This window comes from Atractosteus spatula, chromosome 10, assembly GCF_055471065.1.
Source record: "Atractosteus spatula isolate fAtrSpa1 chromosome 10, fAtrSpa1.hap1, whole genome shotgun sequence".
Classification (NCBI taxonomy): Eukaryota; Metazoa; Chordata; class Actinopteri; order Semionotiformes; family Lepisosteidae; genus Atractosteus; species Atractosteus spatula.
The window spans coordinates 6,938,067-6,965,026 of record NC_142715.1 but is presented as its reverse complement, the minus strand read 5'-3'; the positions used below and the strand labels follow the sequence as shown (position 1 = coordinate 6,965,026).

At 42.9% G+C, this 26,960-nt stretch overlaps 1 non-coding gene and 2 pseudogenes across 1 annotated transcript; all 3 read right to left on the bottom strand.

The window, feature by feature from the left end:
• Positions 1–12,633: 12,633 nt before the first annotated feature.
• On the bottom strand, positions 12,634–12,752 carry LOC148824656 (5S ribosomal RNA; annotated as a pseudogene).
• A 538-nt stretch (positions 12,753–13,290) lies between these two features.
• LOC148824655 (5S ribosomal RNA) lies at positions 13,291–13,409 on the bottom strand (annotated as a pseudogene).
• Positions 13,410–26,321: 12,912 nt separating this feature from the next.
• trnae-uuc (transfer RNA glutamic acid (anticodon UUC)) lies at positions 26,322–26,393 on the bottom strand. The gene has a single exon. It is a non-coding gene; the product is annotated as a tRNA-Glu (tRNA).
• Between the last annotated feature and the right edge of the window lie 567 nt (positions 26,394–26,960).

Here is a 26,960-nt window from a genome sequence, read left to right as displayed (position 1 = left end):
TAGAGTATATTATCTATTTATTATAACTTTACATTGTGACAAAAACAAATTTCAAGTCCATTATGAGCACACACAGCATATTAAAGATGGGTCTCTCACTGTAAAGGAATCTCAGTTCACTTATAAAAACTTTAGCTAATAAACCTGAAATGTCATTTCTTTTACTGCTTGTTCTTTAAGGTACTAACTCATTGACATTATGTAGATTAAAATAAGACTATTCACAAAGAAAAAGCATTTATCACAAATGTATCATGCCAAATAAACTCTAGTAATCAAGAGCAATTAAGAAAAGGAAACAAAACCATCTTTTGAGGATGCCAGATAGAAATGTAAACACACACTCACACGTGGGGCCAATCTTACCAGAAATCAATTAACCCACCAATGATCTTGGACTGATGTCTGAAAACCAGAGCAAACAGTACAATATTAAGGTACTAAAGCTATTAGTAGAACAGATCTAGCTTCTCAACATAATACTTATGTCTGAACTTCATTGAATAGTGACACTTCAATCTTTCATATTCAATATTTTTCACAAAATCAACAGCTGAGAACAGACCGCCATATACCTTTATCCAGTGGTTTTCAGAGCAGAGACATCCGTGTGGGCAAGAGTTCTTTCCCTGAGGTCCACTGCACGTCAGCTAGCCACGTTCTGACTGGGTCGTGTGTACTCCTGGGAACGTCGCCTGTAATGAATATTGGGGACTTTGTACAAATTAATAATGTGAGCATTTTAATATGATTTGTGTTGAAGCCAAACATAGACAATCACTGTTAAAACTTGAATTCAACCTCCAGTGTCTGCTTTTGAAATGCTGATCATCACCCGTCTTCTGGCTTCTAGATGCATGTGTTAATGGATATTTCTTGTCTTCTTTTTTTCCCCCCCATATGCTCTTCTCTGTATCATTAAGTACTTCTGGGTCATTTCATGTACCTCGTGGCATCTTGGCTGGTGGTGAATGGCAGGCAGCTGCTATAAAAATAAAATGCCTATTAATATGATGTTGAAGACAAAACCAAAACAATACAACTTTGTTTTGCACTTTAAAATTTATCACAAGCTTGTCATATTTACAGTCATCAACTGATTTAGGCTGCTGTTCCTGTGAAAAATGTCCTTTGTTTAAGAAAGATTAAATTTAAAATCTTTAGGTTTTAAATATAAACCACTGGCAATATGGTAATCACTTTTACAACTTTTAAGAAGTTGCAAAATTAGCTCTACAACTATGTTGTCCTTAACCTATTCAGAAACTACCACTAATATTGTAAGAAATTGTTCTCTAGACTCTAGATCTTGTGGGCTCTGTTCTCGATGAATTGGAAAGGTGTCGTTCATGAAGTCCAGTACTCTGTCGATCTCTCTCTATTACCAAGAGACTACCCATCTAACGCTGCAGGAAACTCCAGTGCCTGGTCTGGGAATGCTGTGCTATTCAGATTATGTCAATAAATTTCAAGAATGGTTCACCTTTTTGTTTACACTGTGGCATTTCTTTGCAGTAACACTTGAGTGGGATAGTTATCTGCCTTCTAGACTCTTCTGAAAATCATGTATCTTTTTAGCAGTCCCATATCCCTTCCTTATATCCTTGCTGATGAGAATGAGAAATGCTATTTTCAAGACATTAACACGAATATAATTTTTACATTAATTCCAAGGTACAAGAAAATGAATATCTTCAAAATATGCACTTTAATATACTTACTTAGTTTCTTTTTTGGAAATGGTCAGTGAACCAACCACTCCAGAGCTTGTCCTTCACCTTGAAATTATTTCCTGGAAATGCTGTAATCACAGAGGAGCTCTTCTCCCCTCAACAATGTCCCTTTTTGTCACAGACAGAATTATGACAGGCTGTTCGTTGATTATAAATGACTTTCTTACAGCCCTTACATTGTCTTTTCTCTTTGATTGATTTATCCATCTTCCGATTTGCCTCCTTATCCGGGAGGCAGGCTCAGTGTTTTTCACGAGCATCAATGCACAGTTTTTGTGCAGGTTCATCTGAAAAGAAAAGACATCTCATGTCTCCCTCTGCCATCTGTGAGCTTCAGCAGTTGTCTTTGTGATGACCTTGCCGTTGTAATCACACACCACCTCTCCCTTCTGGAAACACCTGGAAGTCACAAACTTCTTCCCCTTCACAGGATCGTCAGTGATGCTCAGGCCTTCCCAGATTTGATACTTTATCAACTTTTTAATTTGCATGTCATTTGGTGGCAGTCCTGTGTTGGGCTTCCACTTCTCAAGCACTTCAGACACTGTTGATACATTGGCTGACCAGTCCATCTTCTCCGTCTCCTTTCACAGCTGCTGACCTGGGCATTACAGCGCAGTTTAGTGAAGTAAAGATGAAACGGCTGATAAAACACAAATAAAATGCAATTAAGGTACGTTCCAGATTTTCTTAAATACTGTACATGATTGGAGCTATGCAGGTGGAGGTCTTTTGTTCGGTATTAACATGGATTTTAATTGGCTTCTATGAAAATTGGCCATGGTGTGAGTGAGTCCTGTGATGGAGTGGTGTCACATTATGGGTGATACAGTACTTTGCATCCACTGCTTGCCAGGATGGTTCCAGTTCTACCACAACCCTGAATTGAGTGGATGGGTATATCAATGTAGCCATCAACTTGCATGTTCCTCTTCTTCACTCAATGCCAAGGATGCCAGCTGTTGTTTGAGGTTTTGTGCTCTTTAACAGGAATTATGACCATTTTTGTGCCCACTTGTTGAAACAACACTTTCTTTGCACCCATTCCTCAACCTGTAATAGCGAGAAAATAAAAATGAATACACCAAACTGTAATAATTTGAACTGTAATTTCTTACTTTTGTTGTATGAAAGTATTCTTACTGTCATGCTCTTTACCACCCCTGGGTGCTACAGGTGCTTCAGCTGGAGAAAGGCCTGCAGGTAATACAGTACAAGAAGCTGCCCAGGCAAGGTGATGTCTTGCCCAGTCTGTGCAACACATCTCTCTTTGCAACCATCAACACCTTCCAGCAATCCTTCGTACTTGGTTCTGGACTCTGCAACTGTCTATATCTGTGGGAGAAATTAATACTCATCAACTTTTTTTGTATTCAGATTAAAAGTACAACTGAAAGAAGTTTTAAAATGAAAATGACCTATTTTTAGTAATCTCTTGGCAACATTCTTACTGTTCTTCTTCTGAATATCCTTTAGGATACTTTGGAAGTTGATGATGAGGTTAGCCAGGCTGGGATCCTCTACTTTCACACTGATATCATTTAGGATGTAGCCCGGAAAATGGTTTATGTTCTTAATATAATTAGCAATGATTTGGTGAGACAGTCCAGTGGTCTTCATTTGGTTACAATAATTGTTGTTTTGGATAGGCCCTTTACAAAGTTTAAGGAAGATGCAGATGGATCCATAAAAACAGGAATCTGGAAACATTTTCTACCTGACAAATGTAGAGTCACTATGTTTATGGCTGAGATTTCACATGGGTGAATTTTAAGCTAAGGAGTAAAAACATGTGCTATGGAAATATCACTGCTCAATTTTAAATGCCTTTAAAAAATAAATACCTCCTGAGAGCAATCTTCCACTCCAAGATCCTTGGTAAGGTCCTGTTTAAACCCAGCCAGGTGAGGAGCATCCAGGGAGTGCGTTCTGTCCAGTCCAGCCTGGGTCACCGTCTTCCTGAGAGCCTGCTGATGGCTTTTAAGAACTGGGGGACAGTAGGAATACAAAATACACATTTAAACATTTTTACTTCTAAGACAAACTAGAATACAAGTATAAAACAAAAGATACATTTGGAAAAAATAGAAAGTTCTCCAGAACTCACATTTTCCCCTTCCTCCTCCACTTCAGTCTCTGGCATCTCTTCCTCCTGGACAGCAGCCTCTTGCTCAGGGCATCTGGACCACTGGTATATAATTTTAACATACCCTTACATAAAGGTAAAGGTTAGAAATGAAACAGAAGAACCCTTATAAATTATAAATATCTTACCTTGCTGATGTGTCTTCAGGATTCCACATAAAACAGTCCATGGACTCCGCCAGTCTCACATTCTCACCACACATGAGCCCTATGCTCTTGTAATCCCCGACCTGCCCATTCCTCAGGTGATTCAACAAGTCCTTCCTGGCCTGGAGAAGGACCTTGCTGATCTCCTCTGCTGAGGCTCATTTCATACACACCCTCTTTAAGTGAAGAGGAAACTGGTCAAATGTCTTCAGGCAGGTCTTGCACACCAGAGGAATCCTCATGGGTCTCTTTTGAAAATAAATAACTTTTGTGTAAAGGAACAAGTCAAGACTGTTCCAGTTTCTTAACCGAGCCTTAATTTTCTCTCCAATAGCTTCACCATATTGTTTATTGTATTTTTATCAGAATTATACCTTGCTCTAAAATAATGACTTTATAAAACAACTTAACTTTTACTTGGTCTTGTTCGCAGTCTTTCCAGTAGAAGTCGTTGTAGAATTTAAAAACTGCTGTGATAATTTGATCTGCCCGAGTGTCCTTCCCTAACCCAGTATTGATAGCTTGTGTACTGTAGGGTCCAAAGTTGGTGTTCTGCAATTTCCTCCCATAATGTTTCTTTGATCAGTTGGAAGCAAGTGTGAAAGCTTCCTCCCAGTGGGGAAGCTCAAGATCCTCTAGTTGTATGACAGATTTTGCTCTTCGAGGATCTGCAGTGTGGTGTGAAGCCAATTTTTGGCATTGCTTACCAGCTTCAAATATGTGAGTTTGGGTGGCTTGGCAGGTTTTATGAGTTCCTCGGTCTTCCGTCGTAGGCTGGCGGGTGCTCGGTTCTCCCGTCCAATAAAACTGCTGTGTTTTGTAAATGGTGGACTGTTTGGATCATTTTGTAGTTGATCCTGATTCCTTGTTGGAAGGTATCCTGTCTGTTTGACATGTTTGTTGTGTAGGCAGTGTGGAGGTTGACCGTACGGTTGCGTGTGTTGTAACTCTGGATTGATCCATACTTACCATTTAAATGCCTAAAGCTTCGTTGACACCGTTAGGTTTCCACTGTTAGGCAGCTTTACCTCTGTAGAATCTGTGGCTCCATAGGAAGACAATCTTGCCTTTCTGTGTGTCGCTATGTTTCTGCCTGGGTCTTCTTCAGGCATTGTTCTGGAACACTGTGTCCATGCTGGCCTGTTTTTATCCTGTTTTGTAAGGGGCAGTGTGTTGTAGTTCCTCCTAGGGGGCTAGTTTGTATCCTATGGTCTGTGTTCCTTCTGTACGTTTCTGTATGAGTAGGTGCAGTTTCAGTTGGTGAATGGGTTTCTGCTTTCCCTGGTGGGGATTATGCATGGACCATTAACATCTCAATAGGCAATCAGGGTCTTTCGTTTTCCTCCCTAGTAGGACTGTGCAAGCTGTGCGAGTTTCCATAGCTGATTGGTTTCAGTTATTCTTCTGTTTGTTGCGTGTTAGTATGGTGAAGAGTTCCAGTCCCTGTTGGATCTGGCTAGTTAGGAGAGGGGAACAAAGCTGCTTCTCCCAGATTTTATCCGAGAGGGGACCATCTGGGACAAGGAGAGCACTCTCCTTCCAACGACTAAAACACTCCCGGTTTTTCTGATGTTCAGGTCTTGTGTAAAGATAGTATTAAGTCTTTTGATCCACTCTCTTTCCTTTTTCTTTCTTTCTATCTCTGTCCAGTTGGGGTTTCTTTCCAGTCCCGTGGTTCCTGATGTACCTGTGTTGTGTCAGCTGGGTTCGGATGGAGTTACCCGTTCCCCCCACATAGGTCACCCCGCACTTTTTGCACTGGATGCTGTAGATTGCGTTATTGATGTTTTCTGAGAGTGCCCTTTGCAACTGGAAGATTTCTTTAGTTTCTTTGTTTTGGATCGTTGTTTTCTGTTATGAAATGTTTGGCTCTTGGTGTATATGATCTGTTTTGTACAGGTTTTAGCTTGCTTTGGACTAATTAATGCTGAAGGTTTTTGTTTTTTTCTGTGTGCAGATATGATTTTGTGCTCCCTCGGTATGTTTGTGTTTTCTAATATCATGGTTTTTGGTTGGTTTTTATGTTGAGTTGAGAATATGATGTGTTGAGGGGTATTTTTCTGTCATCTGGAGTTTTTCTATTTAGAAATGTTTGTGCCACATTTTTGAGGAAACTTTGTGTGTATCTTCTCTGGCATAAAGCTCAGAAGAGTGTGTATTTGGCTTCCTCAAAGTCTTGTTGTTGTGTACGGATTTTGTGGAAGTGTAGGAGTTGTGATTTTACCAGTCCTTTTAAAGTATGTTTTGGGTGGAAGCTATCCTTGTGCAGTAAGCCGTGTGAATGTGTCTTTGAAAAATACCTTGATGTCCAGTTTGTCTGTGTTGTTGAAGGAAGAAACCTTGTATGTGGTGGTGTCTAGGAAGTCTATCAGGCTACCATGCTTGGTGTATTTGAGTTTAATGGACCTGTGGTGTGTGTTGAGGGTGTTAATGATTTCTTGTAAGGCTTGATATGTGCTGCCTATATGTTTATTTTTTATATCTTTGCCCTGGGATGGACTGGTGTCCTTTCCAGGGTGTAGCCTGCCATGTGTCTATTTCTTGCCACGTTTTAAAGTGGAGTTACAATCTTACTATTTTTACAGTTTTAAATTGACATTTACAAATGTATATTGAAGCAGCTACCCACCTGAACTAAGCTATGTCAGCATGTGTAGTCTGCAAAGGAACAAGTAATAGGTTTATTCCATACTGAAAAGAGAAGAGAGAAAACTCAATGTTTCGGCTGTGAAGCCTTCTTCAGGTGTGAGAAAGACAGGGCAGATTACAAAGATTAAATAGCACAGAAGAACAAAAGCTGGGAGAGGGGAGGAGGCAGGAGCAGCAGAGAGGCCACTCAGGAAGTGCAAAATGGAGAGAGGTGAAGAAAGGTGTGAAGTCAAAACCTGCAAGAGAATAGAGAAGATTACATTAAAATAAGTCAGTCATTGAGAGATCCTTGCTATTTGAGGTGAAAAGAAAAACTATGGGCTTGGAGAAATCTTTAACCTTCCCAGCCCTAATATGTTCTTATGAATGATATATGACACTTATCATTCAACTAGAGCTCAAAATATCACAAGGATCCTCAAGAGCACAGCAAAGACTGTATTAAAAGATACTTGTATGAGATACTTGAGAATCCAGGCTTTTTTTATCAATGCTTTCTTTTCCGTATACCAGATTTTATGGAACCACTTCAGAAGGGTGTCAGCCAGTCAGATTCCAGGAATCGGTACTTTAAAGGAAAAATACACAACGGTATTCCATTTCTCCCTAACGATTTTAAGCATCGAAGTATTTAACTAGCATGTGAAATAGCGTGTGAAAAAGTGGTAGTTTTAAGCTTTTCTGCTAATATAATATGGAATCGCGTATCTAAAGAATTTAATAACGTTATGATTATATTCGTGTACTGCGACACGAACAGTCCCTGCTTCTGCTTCCTGCTTCTATTGTGTGTGTGTGTAATAGAGTAAATTTTTATAGAGAAATGGAGGCTGGACAGTATGCGATACAATATAAACATTTATATTGATTTAAATCGTGTTTTGATTTAAATTGCAAACGCGTGTTTAATTATATGTGTTTTTTTAATCATAATCAGGCTAATGCAACATAAATTGATACAGTATCTCTGTCTTGTTTTTAGTAAATAAAGTGCATTTTTGCACACTATATGTGCAAACGTTTTATGATATGTCGCTGTTGTGAATGTCTGTGGACATGTGCTGGCTGGACAGGAGGCTCCACTGTACACAGAGAGCTTAGAAGACAAAGATATCAATTTATTTTAGTCAAAAATTTATATATCACCTTTAAAATTGGAATCTCAAAGCAAAGTAAATACCCAACACTGATTGAACCCATCTGCCATGCTAATAAAACACCTTGAATTGAATTGAGGGAAAGAGCGGGGGGAGGCGCGCGGCAAGTAAGATACACTCCACAGGCATCCACAACAGCAACATATGAAACGTTTGCACATATAGTTAAGTTATTACTTGGTTTTCAAAGTCGGGAGACATTAGAGGCTTGCCACACCCGGACTGTTAAACCAACGCATTAGCACGTCAAAGCCCATTGAGGACCCGGGCGCAATAATTGTTTTGTCCCTTGATTTACTGATCTGCATTAATTATGGAAATCGAGTTCCTGCTCTGTGCAGACGACCTGGTCCCGCTGTCGCCCACAGAACAGAGGCTGCGCCAGAACCTGGCACTGCTGGAGCAGCACTGTCAGACCTGGGCGCCGACAGTCAATCTGGACAAGACCAGTTATGGTTTTCCAGAAAAAAAGCCAGACCCCAGGGAAACAGCTACAAATTCACACTTAACAACACATTAACACCTAACAACGGGAGCAGGGACGAATTAGGCCAGTACCCACTATTGTTAAACATACAGAAAAGGATATTAAAGTATTGAATATTAGTATTGGCTTTAGTATTAGCCATACAGAACATTAAAGTGCCCCTTTTCCATTCAGCGGGTGCCTGAGCCGCTGTGTCCTATCTTCTGACAGTCGCCGTTGTGAACAAACATTTCTTTGAAAAAATGAGACGTTTCCTTTGGTCAGAGATATAAATATATAATATATAAATAAATTAAATTTAACTAACATGTGAAATAGCGTGTGAAAAAGTGGTAGTTTAAGCTTTTCTGCTAATATAATATGGAATCGCGTATCTAAAGAATTTAATAACGATATGATTATATTCGTGTACTGCGACAGGGCTGTGTAGGGCTGTTTCGCCTCTCTCTTCATGCGACAGTACCAGGAAGAGGATTTCTTTCTATTCGAAACGTGTATTTTAAAAGTTTAAGAAGTAAAAACCTTACAGCGTACACAGATTTCTAAACTGATCAGGATCGTTATCTTTGTCTTATGCATAATAATGTTCACCACTCTGTCCAGCAAATTAATAATAAACTTTATTTTATATAGCGTTTTAAACGAATAAGTAATTAGATTGCTCATAAACCTAATCACTTGCTTTTTCTTTTTATTTAGGCTCAGATTTCAACTATAGATCGTATTATTCATAACCATAATAACAACCAACCAACAAAAACAACCATATAAACATAATACCAGCCAAAAACATAGATAACGACCACAATACAAAATCAAATATATCAAACCATTATACTCTCGCAAATTCCTCCAATTATCATAATCCCGCCCCTTATGCAAAACCAAACCCTCCTCCCATCCCAGTTTATCCTCTTTATCATAAACAAAATCCACCTCAATTTTCAACATAAAGCATTACTGCTTACTGGGTTTTTGAGGGGGGGGGGGGAGGTGTCTTTCGCTGGAAATCTCGCCTGCTTCTACTTTACGAGTACAACCCCCTCTCTGCAGGAGTTCTGGCTGTGACGAATTAAACTGGTTTCACAGGTAGGAAGTAGGAAGTACAGTGTTAACTGGTAGCTGGGCTCCTCAATTAAATCGCTTTAACATGCTAATGCGTTGGTGTAACAGTCCGGGAGTGGCAAGCTTCTAATGTCAACTCGACTCGATTGGAAGACAATGAACGTATTTTAGCCCTAAAATGAATTAATAGCAAACATGGTTTACATAAAATACATTTTTCCAAGAAAGTTTATAATAATGCGATCTATAGTTGAAATCTGACCCTAAATATAAAGGAAAAGCATTTTCAGAGAGCAATCACGCTGTGTTTATGTAGAAAAAGCGATTAGGTTTATGAGCAATCTAATTACCTATTCGCCTAAAACGCTATATAAAATAAAGTTTATTTAGAGATGAATGATCAGTGTCGCAGTTTAAATAATTTTCGTAGGAGGGCTTGGACAGATTCCAAGTGCATTTTTGCAATTTACGTTGTAATACAGTTTAGAATACAGTTAGTCTAAGCTTTATCAGCTTTATTTATGGGTTGCAATTTAGAAAAAGTCAAAAACCGCACTCAAAATGCAATTTAGAGCTTTCTGGCAAGGGGAGACACCCAAATTATAATGTAACATGCCACTGTTTGTGCATGAACAAAGTTATACTGCAATTTTCCTTAGATACGCGATTAAAAAAAATAAAGTTTTTGAATCCCCGGCGGAACACATTCCATAAGAATCAGCGCTTTTATACAGTATATCGCCTTTAAACACATATATTTAAACACGCGTTTACGATTTAAATCAAAACGCGATTCAAATCAATATAAATGTTTATTTTGTAATGCATAGGTGACTATTCATTGTTATTAAAAAGACTTAAATCCGATCATGTTGTGATATTTAGAAATATAAATTTGTTTGGTGCGAGTGAGGTTTTATTTAATCTCTGACCAAGGGAAACGTTTCATTTTTTCAAAGAAATGTTTGTTAAAAAATAAAGTCGTACTGTACAGTAGTTCCATGGGATTCAATCACAGACCATGTGACATGGGAGTCAGGAAACTAACACACAGCGCCACCAGATTTGATAACGCTATAAAAACGCTATAAAATAATGTGACTAGGCACAGAACAAGTTTACAGCACAGTACAATAATAAATGCTGACCATGACTTTAGAAGCATAAATTACCTTACACTCAATTTAAACACAAGCTGTCTTTAGCCCTCTAAGCTGGTTCATACAGAAATGTAGAGATCCAGGCTCAGAACACACAGCTTCATTAGCGAATACATATGCAGGACAACTAGAGAAGACGTTTTACAGAGGATGGATTTTTAGAAACATCCCATCAGTGACATCACTGAAGTCAACTCCTACTGTGGGTAACTGTCGTGTGGATAGTTTCACAAGAATCAGACAAAGGTTTAAGCATCGCTTGTTCTAGATAAAACTGCAAAAAAAAAACAACAACCCATAATGTACTTCTTTGCGGCTCTGTTTGCCCAAATCATATATTCACAACGTGAAATTAGAAAATAATATTACATAACCAAAATCCGCAATATGGAAACAGAACCTGTGTAATTGTGGACAGATGATGTTCTCGTAACTTTTTTACAAGACAAACTACAACATTTAAAAAATGACTTGTATGTTCTTGATATCTCTAATCAATCCACGGCAATATAGTTAAAGCAGTCCCCGCACAAAACGAAACTAAAACGCCCTGGGCATACCGTTTCGCGCTTCTTATCAGTTGCTCAAAAGTAATTTGACCATATGAAATGCATAATATAAACCTAGAAACATATACAGTACGTGAGCAGTACTTACGTAGTATCAGTGTCAAGACATACCTCTCAAATACTGTAAATCAAGTTAAAAATATCTCAAGACCGATTCTGGTCATAATGAAACCATGTTTCGTGTATGTTTTCTTTAAAGTACCGAGACCAGCCATATACTGTATGTTTATGTTCCAAAATTAATATCGTTTATGGCCTTCACACGCGTTGCAGTATGCTCCTATTCTTTTTATGCTCAGGCACTAAGATTTCCCTTCAGTGGTAAAATTCCATATAAATATTCAATACTTAAACGGGCACAGTTAAGACATTAAATATACATATACATACTGTATACAGTACAGTTTGCATACGGTAATATGTTTATGTTCCTAAATCAATCTCTTTTATGAGCATGTGTAAGGCATGGTGAATCGATTCTCAAAAATTACTGTACTTTGCATGATTGGAAAAAAATGCGTGATTGCGAAATGCTGTGGTGTTACTTTTACAAAGACGGTCAATGAAAAAAAGAATGTGGACCAGGGCAATACTTTGAGTTTACAGCTTGTCCAAGGTAATTTATTATTAATACTATTAGTAATATCTTCGTTAAAGACTTTAATGGCTACAGCTCAAACATGAGAGGTTGAGCTTTATTAGCTCCACATTGCGGAAATTCCGGATACTATTATTTTGCTAGCGGTATTTACCGGTAATTTGCGGTAGACTGCGTACAGCGTTCCGGAAACTAATGCGGTATCGCCCGCGCATTTTGAATGGCTGCATCTGTACAGTAAATGACATACAGGATGTTGTCAGGGTTATCCGGAATTGTCCTGTGATGCCCTGAATGTCGTTAGATATGTATTTGCAAGTGATGCAGCGAGTGCTATTGCAGGGGAAGGCGCTGAGTGCGAGGGAGCTGTGAACAAGAAGCTTATGTGGTGGTCAGCGATAAGAGATGATTGGGCGGTCGTAAAACAGAGTACCAATGGAGGGATCGTCCTGTAAAATGTAGTCACTGTTAATGATGGTCCTGGGGATAGAAATTGGGTTAGGGTGGTAGGGAAGCACCGAGGGAATGCAGTTGTGAGGTCTTTATATTTTATTGGATAGGTCATAAAAGTGTTAAAATAATTGAATAAGACACATTTAGCAGCGATAACTTATAAGCACGAGCAAAAATTGATATTTATAACGCTTATAGATTTTAACAATATAACAGACTTTACTAAAATGTTTACTTTTTAAATAAATATTACATCACAACATGTCCACACCCAGGCACCTGCCGTTAAAGGTTATGGGATGTAGAGATACAGTATATAAGGTTCATGATAAGAATAAAAAACGCTCATGCTAATACACAAGCACCTGTGTCTCACCAAAGCTGACAAATAAAAAGCCAAAAAGCCGCACTGCACGTGTGAACAGGAGAATGAGCGAGTTAGCGGAGATAGGGTGCCTCCTGCAATTAAAGGCTTACAGCACCTGGTATTCCCAGGCGGTCTCCCATCCAAGTACTAACCAGGCCCATCCCTGCTTAGCTTCCAAGATCAGATAAGATCAGGCGTACTCATGGGGGTGTGGCCATAGGTAAGAGCATGGCTCACTGGCACCCTTCTTATAGAGAGGACAGCTCCGTCACCTCTTTTACGACGCTGCTTTTTTTCCCTTGCGTTTTTCTCTTCTTCCCACTTTCTCTCTCTTCACTACCTTCGTCCCCGCTCTATTTCACTTCAGCCTTTCACTCTTGCTTCCTTCCAATAAGGACGGAGCTGTGGGAGAAAGGGCGCTATAGAGGATCGCTGTGGAGAGCTGCTGCTGTGCTTTGACATCTGAGCTCTTAGGGAAAACAATCTCAATACAATTCTGAAAAACGCGACTCCCAGAACGCCAGCCGAACAAGTCTCCACAGCCAAAGCGCTGTGTCTCTTTTCAGCTGGCGATAAACCTTTCCTCGATCCTTTGCGGACTTGTAAAACTGTTCATGAACAGAATAAAAAACGCTCACGCTAATACACAAGCACCCGTGTCTCGCCAAAGCTGACATATAAACAGACGGAAAAGCCGCCCTGCACGTGTGAACAGGGGAATGAGCGAGCGAGCGGGGATAGGGCACTTCCTGCGCTTAAACGCTTACAGCACCAGGTATTCCCAGGCGGTCTCCCATCCAAGTACTAACCAAGCCCGTCCATGCTTAGTTTCCAAGATCAAATGAGATCAAGCGTCCTCAGGGGGGTGTGGCTGTAAGCAAGAGTAGGGCTCGCTGGCACCCTTCTTATAGAGAGGACAACTCCGTCACCTCTTTTACGACGCTGCTTTTTTTCCCTTGCGTTTTTCTCTTCTTCCCACGTTCTCTCTCTTCACTGCCTTCGTCCCCGCTCTATTTCACTTCAGCCGTTCACTCTTGCTTCCTTCCGATGAGGACGGAGCTGCGGGAGAAAGGGCGCTATAGAGGATCGCTGTGGAGAGCTGCTGCTCTGCTTTGACATCTGAGCTCTGTGGAAAATGATCTCAATACAATTCTGAAAAACGCGACTCCCAGAACGCCAGCCAAACAATTCTCCACAGCCGAAGCGCTGTGTCTCTTTTCAGCTGGCGATAAACCTTTCCTCAATCCTTTGCGGACTTGTAAAACTGTTCATGATTAGAATAAAAAACGCTCACGCTAATACACAAGCACCCGTGTCTCGCCAAAGCTGACAAATAAACAGACGGAAAAGCCGCACTGCACGTGTGAACATGGGAATGAGCGAGCGAGCAGGGATAGGGCGCCTCCTGCGCTTAAAAGCTTACAGAACCTGGTATTCCCAGGCAGTCTCCCATGCAAGTACTAACCAGGCCCATCGCTGCTTAGTTTCCAAGATCAGACAAGATCTGGCGTGCTCAAGGGGGTGCAGCCATAAGCAAGAGCAGGGCTCGCTGGCACCCTTCTTATAGAGAGGACAACTCCGTCACCTCTTTTACGACGCTGCTTTTTTTCCCTTGCGTTTTTCTCTTCTTCCCACGTTCTCTCTCTTCACTGCCTTCGTCCCCACTCTATTTCACTTCATTCTTCCACTTGTAGCGGCAATGCTTGTTAATAAGACAGAATTAAGTGTTGCTGTGCTTTTCCAAATGAGGCCCCATCTCTCTGTTCATCTCTGTGGTGCAGCCACAGAGAAACTATTCATGCAGGCTGATTTAAAGATGTTTTCTTTTGATAAGGGACAGCTCCCAAATGGGGATGCACTTAGCTAAGCCTGGCTATCATGATCAATGGTCATCCATTGGCGCCTATCTGTCTAGGGTGTGCCAGATGGACATCTGGACTGCATTCCTAAGTGTCAGGAGTAAGTGACTCACATCTCACCTTGCTCAACCAATCAGGGACTGGTAGGGCCGAGTAACCCACGTGGGACTCTGATGCCCATGGAACTTTCAGCCAATGAACGAGCTGAAGTTCCTCCAGGTAAAAACAGGCAACACAGAGGGCCTGAGAGACTATTTCGTGGACTTTTCTAAAGGGAATTCAAAGGAGAATTCCAGGGCAGGACGGCCCAGGAGCAAAAGGCTCCCAAGGGCAGGACATTCTCGCAGCGCGCCTCCTGACCATCCTAAGACTCAGCCCGGACAACCACGGAACGGCCAGTGTGTCCGAGTGCCAGAACTTTCCTTTGTTCTGAGAGTCTAGAGCAGAGGTTGCCAGAGAGTAACCAGAGGATCCACCTGAGGTAAGCACCAGCAGCAAGCCTTGTGAACAGGTCGGAACTGTGGACAGCTGAATCACTATTCAGAACTAGCGCTTCATCAGGAATGAACCGGTCCTCTTCCTGACTTGCTGGGACCCACAGTCATCTTTTCTCCTGTGCACAAACTTTGCTAGTTAAAGCCAACACTAACTAGCCGGTCAGTGAGCATCTGCAGCACTGCACAGCCTGGCACGGAGCCAGAGAGCCCGCAGGAGATCTGAATCCCCAGAGATTGGATGAGTATTCAACTTCAATGCATTACAGCTTGAGAATTCAATTGTTATCCCAACCAGTTGATATCAATTTCATTCCTGAGTTATGTACTTGTTTTCAGTATCTAATGTAGAAGTTGTAACCAAGTTCACTTTATGAAACGGTCTAAATGAATGATATACTGAACGTATGTTCTCTTAATATATGTAACTCTTTGTAACTGATTGTATACTGTATATACCTTTTGTATTCTGATAACCCTCTCGATAAGATCTGTTAGGTTTATATGCATATTTTATGTATTAATAAATGTATCCTCGTGTATTAGTACCCGTGTGTGTGCGTTGTTTGAGTTATATCGCATGGTTGGATTCTAAGGCCATCAAAAGAATCATTTTGTGATTTACGGCTAGAATTAAAAAATGTCCCCGTAAATGCCCAAACCCTACAGAACTGGTGCCTTCAGAGAGCACACTACATTTATTGGCATCCCTGGACGGGCTATGGTAAGACTGAAATGAGTCAACCAAGCGGAATAATTCAATATAAAACACCACGGGTTTCATACTCGACAATACAGTGTGCTGAAAGCCGAAAGGAAAAAAGTTCCCCTTGCTATTTAAGCAGTGCTTGATTGTTTTGTGATCTTTTGCGATCTACTGGGTTGATTGCATACTTGATCTTGTGGTTTTCTGTGGTAGAACTGTGATTTTGTACTTAAAAGTAATACTCTTTAAGTTTAACGATGGTTGCTAAAAGGTCTGAATTCGAGTCGCTATTAAGCACTCTCTCTAGCAGCGACAGGTCTGGCCACGATCTCCGTCATATCTCCGTCAGCGGAGAAGCTAGGAGAATAAACCTCCATTCTCTGAGAGAGCTAGTGAAGGAGATGGAGAGATTTGACCCTGCAGTGTCAGAGAATAATATCGAGAGTTATATTCAAGACCTCAGGTATACCCTGCAGTACCTGCCAAACGCCACAGAACAGGAGAAAGTGTTTCTGGTCAGGAAAACAAGCAGCAGAGCTGTACATGAGTGGATGGCTAGGCAGATGAAGAAAGTCTGTGATGACTTTGAAGAGCTGTGTCAAGCACTTATCCGAGAATACAGTGCGTTTATTGACCCGACTGCCGCGATAGCCGCCGCCCTTAACATTAAGCACGAGAGAGCAGAGTCCCCTCGCGAATATTACGAGAGACTTAGACGAACTTATTTTGCAGGGTGAAATGATGAGGGTTGCGAAGAGAACACACATTTCAAGGGTTTATTCATTGCGAATCTCCACCCGTCAGTCAGAAAGATGATCTTAATGCATACAGATGCACAGACCATGAAAATGACTGATATTAAGAGATTCGTGCAGAAAGCCTGGGAGTATGATGTCCAAAGTCGCTCTGAGCAAAAAGCTGTTAAAGCGACTGTGTTCGCCGTCAGAGCCAGCAGGGTTAATTCCCCCCTGCTCGAAGGAGCACAGGCTCCTGAGCTGGCTAAGCCCCGTTCCAAAGCAGGCACACAGGACCGCACCCAGCGTCCTAAGTGCCATGAGAACACCGGGGAAGGGAAAGGGCTAGATAAAGCTGAACAAAAGGATTCAGTAGCCGCCCGCCTGGCCAGGCTTGAACAAGTTTTATTAGGACAGAGACAACCGCTCCCCAAGGCTGCCGGAAGCGTGAATAAGCTGATACTGTCCACTGGAGGAGGCGGAGACCCGCCCCCTCTCCCCCCCTCAGTCTATCTGATTGAGCGGAAGGGTTCCTGCCTGGATGAGGTCAGCCACTCCCAAGCGAGTGCTGACTCCACCCCTGAAGTCACAGAGCAGGCAGTAAAACAGAGGAAAAGCAGGAAGCTTTTACCTCAAGGCTGCCATGGGAGATGTCTTACACAGTGAGACACTGATTGACACTGAGGTTGAAAGGTGTTTGATGTCATACAGCAAGCTCAAACGGGTAGAAAAAGAAAAGGGCATGCGACTCAGAGATGAACCTTTGGTGGATCACCAGAAAGGCAAGGTGTAGAAACAGGTCAAGGCTCCTAAGCCTTCTGTACAGAAGGAAAGGGGGGCCAAGAGGCAGACTGTGCTCACACAGTGCCCACCGAACACAGAAGCCTATGTGGAGATTCCTTCTGTTCCCTCTGGACAAGAAATAAAAATATTTTCTTGTTCCCCGGATATACAGGGAAGTCATGTCCCGGCTGAGGTCACAACAGCCTCCATGCCACAGGAGCGGTTCTCCAAGCAGCCGCCTGATCCACCAGGTAAAGCACACCCCTTTTACATCCCTAATGAGGAGCAGATCTCCCCACCTGGCGATGAAAAGGAGCTTTCCCTGTGCACCCTGGCACCCAAGAGGGGTCAGGACCACCACCCTGCAGTGGTGGAAGGGATCCAGATGGCAGGAGAGCAGGTTGGTGATGTAGCCCTAACCCTTAGCCCTGAGAGGTCCTCTATTAGTGAGGATCTGCTTGAGCAGCTGTCACGGGGCCACCGCCAGGTGCCCCTGCTGCAACATTCACAGGTTAGACAGGAGGTCCAGCTGGACGCTGAGACTACTGCGCTGTGGACACACCTGATCCCAGATGCCGATTCCCTCTGCTGTGACCCAGGGAACCTGCAGTCAGGTAACATTATTTCTCACAACTACCAGGTAGTGAGTGAGACCGACCTGAGTTTCCTGCCTCAACGGCAGGGTTTCCAACACACCCAGTCCCCCAGAAAGGACAGGGAATGAAAGCCAAGCCGGTTTTCCTACAGCCACCAGCTCAGTCTGACAGTCTGAGTCTGACCAACAGTGGTTCAGCCAGACTGGAGCTGGATGGTCAAGCCACCCGCCTGCCAGTGCAGAACACGGAAAAGTGGGGTGTCAGAATCCCCGCCTGCACTGACATGGGCCTGGTGGGTGATAGCGAGTTCGAAGACTGTGAACTGGCTATCCCAGTGCTGGGGCAGCTCCCTGAACCCCTAGCGAGGGAAGGGGGGAGCGAGCAGGTGTCCTACACCGGCCCCCAGCGAACGACTGTAAACATGCCGATAGAGGGATTCCTCAATCAGGAAGTGTGCAGGGTGGACCTGAACAGTGAGAATGGGGTAACAATTCCAGATCACTCAGGTGCTCAGAGATGACCACTCAGCCGGGGGTCAGGCATGCTCCACCGCTGCACTGCCCCCTGCAGGGTTCCTAGAGCACAGGCATGAACAAATCGAAAAAGCAGATGCCCTGGAAATGGAGGAGCAGCATCAGCAGCTGCGTCAGATCTCCTCAGATTTCCAGGATGTTGGTGCCCAAGATGCCACATGGCATACTGAGAAAGACACCATGTACACGCTGCGCCAGCTTAGAAAGGCAACAGTCACTCAGAAGGAGATGACTGGGATCAGCCACCCTAAAAGACTTTTGGGAGGACTGATTGCTGCCGCCACTGTTGTGCATTTGCTATTTCTGGTAGGTTTGTTTGCTACTGGCACTCTCACCCTGACTGCCCCAAGAAGGCAGGTGTCAGAGATGCCGGAGGGTAGTGACAGACTGTATCAACAGCAGCAAAAGTTGGAAAGCTTAGGGAAAACCCTACAGGCAATTTCCTATGCAACAGGGTTAAACCTTATCCCCCAACCAGTGGACATGATTGCCGGTGTTTTACAGTGAATTTATGCTTGTGTGCAACAGGCCAGAATGTTGACACAAGACCTGTTAAGGGAGTTCATTGCCACTGTAGCCAGTCTAGCCATGGCACAAATCCCAACCCACTTGATTCCACTCTTCTCAGTAGAGGAGTATGTGACATTAACCACCCCATCGCTCATAGCTCACCCAGAAAGCAATCCAAGATTGAATTTGGTTCCAAATCTTGAGATGGGTATGGCTACCAAAGCTATCCATTGGCTGTGTCTAAATGATTCACCAATGAAGGGTATACAGATGCAGCCATTCAAAGTGCGCGTCACAGACACGTACCGCAGGTGACGTCGCTCAGTATGACGCAAGATGACGCGTGGCACCGCAGTACGTGATTGGTTGACCGACAGGGGCACTCGTGGTCCGTTGGTCTGTCGTAGAAAGACTTACAGTAAAAACGTCTTTGCTGTGCCCGTTGTAGATATTGAATTTTACCACTGAAGGGAAATCTTAGTAGCTGAGCATAAAAAGAATAGGAGCATACTGTAACGCGTGTGAAGGCCATAAACGATATTAATTTTGGAACATAAACATACAGTATATACTGTAGCTGGTCTTGGTACTTTAAAGAAAAAAATACACACCAGTATTCCATTTCTCCCTAAACATTTTAAGCTTTGAAGTCTTTAACTAACATGATACCGGAGTCAACAAGCATACTTTTAGAATTTGATTAAAAGGGAATATAATATGGAATCGCGTATCTAAAGAATTTAATAACGGTATTCGTGTGCTGCGACAGGGCTGTGTAGGGCTTTTTCGCCTGCCTGTTCATGCGAGCTGTCTTCTAGCCGACTGGTCTAGGTGCGTGACTAGCAACTGGGAGGTTGTGTGATCGAATCCAGCTGGTGCCGGACTTTTCTTTTAACAAACATTTCTTCGAAAAAATAGAATAGCGATATTATGGACAATAAATTGACTTTTATATTTCAAAATATCGCAACATGAACGATATTTGCGATATTTTGAACATATCTTCCCTTCTGACAGCGGTTCCTCCTTCTATTGTGTGTGTGTGTGCAACAGAGTAAATTTTTATAGAGAAATGGAGGCTGGACAGTATGCGTTACAATATAAACATTTATATTGATTTAAATCGTGTTCTGATTTAAATCGCAAACGCGTGTTTAATTATGTGTTTTTTAATCATAATCAGGCTAATGCATTTCTACATTTTCTGTATGAACCAGCTTAGAGGTTCATACAGAAAGACAGCTTGTGTTTAAATTGAGTGTAAGGTAATTTATGCTTCTAAAGTCATGGTCAGCATTTATTATTGTACTGTGCTGTAAACTTTTTCTGTGCCTAGTCACATTATTTTATAGCGTTTTTATTGCGTTATTAAATCCGGTGGCGCTGTGTGTTAGAGTAGTTTCCTGACTCCCTTGTCACATGGTCTGTGATTGAATCCCATAGAACTATGACTTTATTTTTTAACAAACATTTCTTTGAAAAAAAGAAACGTTTCCCTTGGTCAGAGATTAAATAAAACCTCACTCGCACCAAACAAATTTATATTTCTAAATATCACAAAATACGTTCATTGTCTTCCAATCGAGTCGAGTTGACATTGGAAGCCTGCCACACCCGGACTGTTAAACCAACGCATTAGCACGTCAAAGCCCATCGAGGGTATTGAGCCAGTATTGCCTTTAGTATTCCCCCCTCTCCCCTCAATTCAATTCAATTCAAGGTGTTTTATTTGCATGACAGATGGGTACAAGCAGTGTTGGGTATGTATATTGTAACGCTTACGGCAGACAGGCACTGTGTAAGAGCCGGCGCACCAGAGCAGCGCACCGAGGGAGCGTCTGCATTTCTAACTTAGTTTTTAAAATTAGTCAAGCAATATGAAGCATCTCCTTTTACTTAGTGCCTGAGCATAAAAAGAATAGGAGCATACTGCAACGCGTGTGAAGTCCATAAACGATATTAATTTTGGAACTTAAACATACAGTATATGGCTGGTCTCGGTACTTTAAAGAAAACATACACACCAGTATTCCATTTCTCCTAAACATTTTAAGCATCGAAGTCTTTAACTAACGCGATACCGGAGTCAACAAGCATACTTTTAGAATTTGATTAAAAGGGAATATAATATGGAATCGCGTATCTCAAGAAATTAATAACGATATAATTATATTCATGTTGCAAAAGAACTGCAACGGACATAAAAACTCCCTTGCTTTTAACAGAGCGTTCCATAATTTCTAACTACGAAAATGCCAGGTGAAAGGATTTGTAAACATATTTTGTTAAAGCAAGTCAGAACCCATTCAGAGCCTACATTACATTTTAGCGTTTCATTCTGAGCAGAAGACCCTCACACCTGAAGAAGGGGGAGGTGTTTTTCGCTGGAAATCTCGCCTGCTTCTACTTTACAACCGGAGTGCTGGCTGTGACGAATTAAACCGGTATTACAGGTTACAATCACAGACCATGTGACATGGGAGTCAGGAAACTAACACAGCGCCACCAGATTTGATAACGCTATGAAAACGCTATAAAATAATGTGACTAGGCACAGAACAAGTTTACAGCACAGTACAAAAATGCTGACCATGACTTTAGAAGCATAAATTGCCTTACACTCAATTTAAACACAAGCTGTCTTTAGCCCTCTAAGGTGGTTCATACAGAAATGTAGAGATCCAGGCTCAGAACACACAGCTTCATTAGCGAATACATATGCAGGACAACTAGAGAAGACGTTTTACAGAGGATGGATTTTTAGAAACATCCCATCAGTGACATCACTGAAGTCAACTCCTAGGTACTGTAACTGTCGTGTGGATAGTTTCACAAGAATCAGACAAAGGTTTAAGCATCGCTTGTTCTAGATAAAACTGCAAAAAAAAACAACAACCCATAATGTACTTCTTTGCGGCTCTGTTTGCCCAAATCATATATTCACAACGTGAAATCTAGAAAATAATATTACGTAACCAAAATCCGCAATATGGAAACAGAACCTGTGTAATTGTTGATAGATGATGTACTCGTAACATTTTTTCAAGACGAACTACAACATTTAAAAAATGACTTGTATGTACTTGATATCTCTAATCAATCCACGGGTCCCAGCACGAAACGAAAGTAAAACGCATACCGTTTCGCGCTTCTTATTAGTTGCTCAAAAGTAATTTGACCGTATGAAATGCATAATATAAACCTAGAAACATATACGTGAGTAGTACTTAAGCACTGTAGTATCGGTGTTAAGACATACCTCTCAAATACTGTAAATCAAGTTAAAAATATCTCAAGATTCTGGTCATAATGAAACCATGTTTCGTGTATGTTTTCTTTAAAGTACCGAGACCAGCCATATACTGTATGTTTATGTTCCAAAATTAATATCGTTTATGGCCTTCACACGCGTTGCAGTATGCTCCTATTGTTTTTATGCTCAGCTACTAAGATTTCCCTTCAGTGGTAAAATTAGATATGAATATTCAATACTTAAACGGGCACAGTTAAGACATTAAATATACATATACATACTGTATACAGTACAGTTTGCATACGGTAATATGTTTATGTCCCTAAATCAATCTCTTTTATGAGCATGTGAAAGGCATGGTGAATCACTGTACTTTGCATGATTGGAAAAAAATGCGTGATTGCGAAATGCTGTGGCGTTACTTTTACAAAGACGGTCAATGAAAAAAAGAATGTGGACCAGGGCAATACTTTGAGTTTACAGCTTGTCCAAGGTCATTTATTATTAATACTATTATTAATATCTTCGTTAAAGACTTTGATGGCTACAGCTCAAACATGAGAGGTTGAGCTTTATTAGCTCCACCTTGCGGAAATTCCGGATACTATTATTTTGCTAGCGGTATTTACCGGTAACTCGCGGTATTTACCGGTAGCTTGCGGTAGACTGCGTACAGCGTACCGGAAAATAATGCGGTATCGCCCGCGCATTTTGAATGGCTGCATCTGTAGGCTACTAACGAGCAGAGGTAGGTTAATGAACCCCATGAAGAGCAGGTGGGAAGTAAATGGCTGGTCAGCACACCACACTTAACTGTCACTATGACTTGTGACAGGCATGATACAGCTACCACAATGCAGCTACCTAACCAACAGTTTCCTGCAAGTTCCCGAGGAGGCCATAGTACAGCATGGTAACTTAACACTGTACGGTCTGGAACCAGACAACATAAGACCAAACTGGAGGTCGTGGATGCCTTCAGGTGCCACACTATTGAATTGGATAGAAATCCAAGAAACAGTACGCCCTGAAGAGGTACAGGTAGTTAGTTTGCTTTAATGGAACAAACCTCCAACCCACCCTGGCAGGTGCCCAACACAGGTGTCGTGGTTTATCAGGGGGGCTGGGAACAGGAACTGTTGTTATTGTAACACTACTGCCGGGTAGCTGAGTCATGACTGACAGTGTACTCTGAATGCTGTACTCTCACATCAAGATGTACTCCGGGTAGCATGAATGAGTCAAAGGTAGCATGTCAAAAGAAAGGAAGTTACTTCTTCCCAAATTTCTGCCTACAGAGGTATCAGATATTGACAGTGAACTTCCTGATGTGTAATGCCTAGACTGAGATGATGTCTCCTACCGTGTTTATACATACTCCAGATGTTATTCATCCTGTTTGTTCCCAATGCTGGTTCCGGTATGAATTCTCAAGGAGTAATGTGGACATTTAAGGTTAATGTTCTAATGACAAGGGGCATCACTTAACTCTGTTTTGTTTTGAAGGCAACAAAGCCTCAGGACCTCGTGACCTTCAAAAAGGGGGGATATGTAGCGGCAATGCTTATTAATAAGACAGAATTAAGTGTTGCGGTGCTTTCCCAAATGAGGCCCCATCTCTCTCTTCATCTCTGTGGTGCAGCCACAGAGAAGCTATTCATGCAGGCTGATTTAAAGATGTTTTCTTTTGATAAGGGACAGCTCCCAAAGGGGGATGCACTTAGCTAAGCCTGGCTATCATGATCAATGGTCATCCATTGGTGCCTATCTGTCTAGGGAGTGCCAGATGGACATCTGGACTACATTCCTAAGTGTCAGGAGTAAGTGACTCATATCTCACCTTGATCAACCAATCAGGGACTGGTAGGGCCGAGTAACCCACGTGGGACTCTGATGCCCATGGAACTTTCAGCCAATGAACGAGCTGAAGTTCCTCCAGGTAAAAACAGGCAACACAGAGGGCCTGAGAGACTATTTTGTGGACCTTTCTAAAGGGAATTCAAAGGAGAATTCCAGGGCAGGACGGCCCAGGAGCAAAAGGCTCCCAAGGGCAGGACATTCTCGCAGCGCGCCTCCTGACCATCCTAAGACTCAGCCCGGACAACCACGGAACGGCCAGTGTGTCCAAGTGCCAGAACTTTCCTCTGTTCTAAGAGTCGAGAGCGGAGGTTGACAGAGAGTAACCAAAGGATCCACCCGAGGTTAGCATCAGCAGCAAGCCTCGTGAACAGGTCGGAACTGTGGACAGCTGAATCACTATTCAGGACTAGCGCTTCATGACTTGCTGGGACCCACAGTCATCTCTTCTCCTGCGCACAAACTTTGCTAGTTAAAGCCAACACTAACTAGCCGGTCAGTGAGCATCAGCAGCGCACCGTCGCAAGCAGCACAGCACAGCCTAGCACGGAGCCAGAGAGCCCGCAGGAGATCTGAATCCCCAGAGATTGGATGAGTATTCAACTTCAAAGCATTACAGCTCAAGAATTCAATTGTTATCCCAACCAGTTGATATCAATTTAATTCCTAAGAGTTATGTACTTGTTTTGAGTATCTAATGTAGAAGTTGTAACCAAGTTCAATTACGAAGCGGTCAAAATGAATGATATACTGAACTTATGGCCTCTTGATATATGTAACTCTTTGTAACTGAATGAATATATATCTTTTGTATTCTGAAAACTGTCACGAAAAGATCTGTTAGGTTTACATGCATATTTTATGTATTGTAACGCAACGGGGGCTCAGGCGGGCGCCCTTGCCGCATTAGGTCGGCCCCCCACCGTCAGGGGCTCGAACCCGGGACTCCCGTGTCACTCAGCAGGGACCCAGCCCGGTGTGCTAAAGAGAGATTTTTCTACAGCCCAGTAGCTGTAGTCCAGCTATCACAGGGAAGGGCGGTGACGTCACCTGCTCTGGTAAGCCGGCTCTTACACAGTACCTGTCGGCCGTAAGCGTTACAGTATTAATAAATGTATCCTCGTGTATTAGTACCTGTGTGTGTGTCTGTTGTTTGAGTTATATCGCATGGTTGGATTCTAAGGCCATTAAAAGAATCAATTTCGTGATTTACGGCTACAATTAATAATTGTCCCCTTAAATGCCCAAATTCTACATTAGTATAGTGGCAAGTATCCCCGCCTGTCACGCGGGAGACTGGGGTTTGATTCCCCACCGGGGAGTAGCTTTTCTTTTACCTCCTTAGAGAAAGGACTGCCTTTCACTTCTCTGTTTTCTTTCACAGCGTTGTGCACCTTTTCATTGCTCTCGCTTTCAGAGCCTCCGCACGGCACACGACTCGACATCAGGAAGCACATTGAAGTGAAAGCAGGAAGCGCTGCGACATGCACTGTGCAGATCCTGCCACACTAAGAGGTGAGTGGGTCTCTTCGATGCACAAAGAACGCTTTGATAAGCGTCAAAAGCAAGTCATTCCGAGTTGGTCGTTTGTGTTTTCCGTTCAGACGCGAAATGCTGAAATGATCAGCTCCTCGGTTGTCATTTCTGCTCCGTAAAGGAATCACAGAACGCGTCGGATTCCAGCACGGTGGGTCGGGACAGGATGCCGGGGGTCGGAGAGAGCGATGTCTTCCTCGTTAGTATAGTGGTGAGTATCCCCACCTGTCACGCGGGAGACCGGGGTACATCAGGACGCGCATTGAGGTGAAAGCAGGAAGCGCTGCGACATGCACTGTGCAGATCCCGCCACACTTAGAGGTGAGTGGGTCTGTTCGATCACAGCGCTAGGCGAATCCCCAAACAGTGTGCGTGGCGACAAAAGGCACCGGTCTGTTTCCACCCGGTTTCGAGCCGGGGACCTTTCATGTGTGAGGCGAACGTGATAACCACTACACTACGGAAACGGTGGGAAATCATGCCCAGCGGCCCAGTGCTGAGCTTCGCCAATGCGATTCAGCTGCTTCCAGTGCCTTTATTGGAGTGCGCTGATGGACCGTGATCTCTCTCCAGAGACCAGCACGCCTGTCATGGACGGAGCAGGAAAGGCGGCGCCACATTCTACAGCCCTCTCCACGCAATCGACGAAATCGGGCTACTGAAGTGGAGAAAATCGCCTCTCCAGAAAGTGCAAATATCATCTTGGAGAGTATAAATCCTATTGCCGGAGGTCAGCCCTGTCTAACAGAGTAACCCTCCCACCTCCTGCAGTGATGATCATCAGCTCATCAGCTCGTCTCACACGCGAGAAGTTTCGGTTGGAAACAAGCGCCCCCTCTTCTCGCACGTTTTGCACATTCGAGTAGTTTTAATGCGGCTCCTTCGTACACGGTGCTGATCTTTTGGAAAGTAGGAGGCAAAACTGACATGTTCCCATACCAGGAGTCGAACCCGGGCCGCCTGGGTGAAAACCAGGCATCCTAACCGCTAGACCATATGGGAGCACACAATCCCGCTGTTCCGGGCATCATGCAAGCAAACTACATAAATATGAGAAAACACGCAATTATTCCGAATTATGTCACACGAAGAGAGCACAGCCTTTTCCGCCCTGCCATGTGTGTATTGGTAACTCGCCGTGATCGTACAGTGGTCAGTACTTTGTGTTGTGGCCGCAACAACCCCGGTTTGAATCCGGTCACGGCAGAATAGGGGCGTCTGCTTTTACTACTTGCACGAATGAAGGCAAAAAAAAGCCAATCGATGTGAACGAACGGCGCTTTACAGAGCAGTACTGCCTGACTGAATCGTTGATGAACGACAGAGGCCACTCCGACCTCTTCTCGGTTTTCTTCAATGACTTACTAAGGATCTTCTTCACATTCGCCCATGCAGGGGAAGCCAATTACACCAAAGCAAACGCAGGACAGTGCATTTCAAGCAGAGAACAGGAAGGACCTGTTTACACCGAGAGTGGTCGGAGTATGGAACAATGCGCCCAGCCCTGTTGCTGGAGCCGATTCTTGATGAGATCTTGGGCTCACTAAGAGGCCCCCGCTGGATGCTAAT